The sequence below is a fragment of the Myxocyprinus asiaticus genome, chromosome 34 (assembly GCF_019703515.2).
Source record: "Myxocyprinus asiaticus isolate MX2 ecotype Aquarium Trade chromosome 34, UBuf_Myxa_2, whole genome shotgun sequence".
Lineage (NCBI taxonomy): Eukaryota > Metazoa > Chordata > Actinopteri > Cypriniformes > Catostomidae > Myxocyprinus > Myxocyprinus asiaticus.
Genome location: NC_059377.1, coordinates 12,140,269 through 12,141,950, shown reverse-complemented (window position 1 = coordinate 12,141,950; position 1,682 = coordinate 12,140,269).

Below are 1,682 nucleotides of genomic sequence, written 5' to 3'. Positions count from 1 at the left end.
GTTTACTCAACGAGGAGTGAGTGTCATAATAAAAGTCTTTAAAAATGTAAATCATTTGAGCCAACTTTAACTTTGTTTTTTTAACCTTTAGCTTAATTTTATAAAAGTGTTTCACACAAGCTCTGTTGTTTTCTCATTTGCATACAGGTCATATGATCAAAAAATATGAAAGAATGTATCTGAGTGGATTGGATTATAATAATTGGGTGTTTTTCTTCAACTACAAGCACTTTTATGATTTTTAATCAAACTAAGTGTATTCTTTTTCTTTTTGCTATGTGAAGATAAAACTATATAACAATAATATAAAAAACATCAAGCATTTTTCTAACGGTAGGGTTCCCATAGATAGTATAGCGGCATCTTTGATGGTAATAAAAACGAGTCTGTGAAGGATAAAATTGTCCTTGATCTTTTGACATATAAGAGGTTCCTGTGCAATAATAGTGTAAGTTTCAAAACTCAAAACTTTTTTTGAAAAAAAAAAAAAAAGAAAAAAAAAGTAGGCTATTTAAAACAGCAAAAGAATGGATGCTAGCAGCGTTAAATAATTGTCAGAAGAAGAGTTTTACTCTTGTACTATATAAATAGCCTACGTCTAAAACCTAGATATAATCATTAATAGTTTTGCAATATTTTTGAGGTTTTTTGTTCAAAGTCTATAACCGTGTGTAATTTAACATACATTTTGAGGAGGATGTTTAGGCTATTTACTGTGTACAATCTCTTGAAAAACATATTCTAACATTTACTTTCCTAATCTGTCACGGACGATCGACTGTCACTATGGCAAAGAAGATTTTATAGTTATAATGTCAGAAATTATAGTTTCGATGTCAGGAAGTGAGTGAAGTCACGTACATGCAATGGAACACAGAACGCCATAACTGCACCTGCTGCTTAAAGTCCCAATTAAGAATGACACAACGTTCTTTTTTGCTTTATGTGATGTCATGAAAGAATGTTTGTGTCCTGCAGAATATTCAGTGCGAGCCTGCATACCCTTAATAATGCATTTTGTCATTGCTTTGTAGGTTCACGTGAAGAGTATCGTGTATAAACATACATACGCACCACATCTCTGCGCACGAGCGCAAGGTATTTTGAATACGATTGAGAAAGTAGTTGGATTCAAACGTTTACATGGCTAATATTTTTATTTTAATCTGATTATATTAGGTCTACACCACCCCCCTTCAATTGGATGGAAATTTAATTTGGATCCAGCTCAATCGGATCATTTTTGTGTTTACATGAAGGCTTTTCAATCTGCTTGAGCTATAAGTTCTAAATATATATATATATATATATATATATATATATATATATATATATATATATATATATATATATATATATATATTCTAAACGGATTATTTGGTGGCATGTAAACGAGCCCATTGTGATGTCACACATGATGTAGGCACAGGGTGTGTTAGACTTCTCGATTTCGTTGAGATTTGCCAGCAGTCGGGGGAGGAGTTGAAAAGAGAGACGTGAAGCCAGACACTTTTGTGCTTCCTGTCGTCTGCTAAACCTACACTAGTAACGGCAGATCACGTGATGTTTGTTTTCTTTATTGCAGACAATAGTGGAATACAGATAGACAGAGGTTTGAATTTTAACCAGAAAAATAATAACCAGAAAAATTATTCACTTAAAAGGTTAGGCTATGTGCTGCT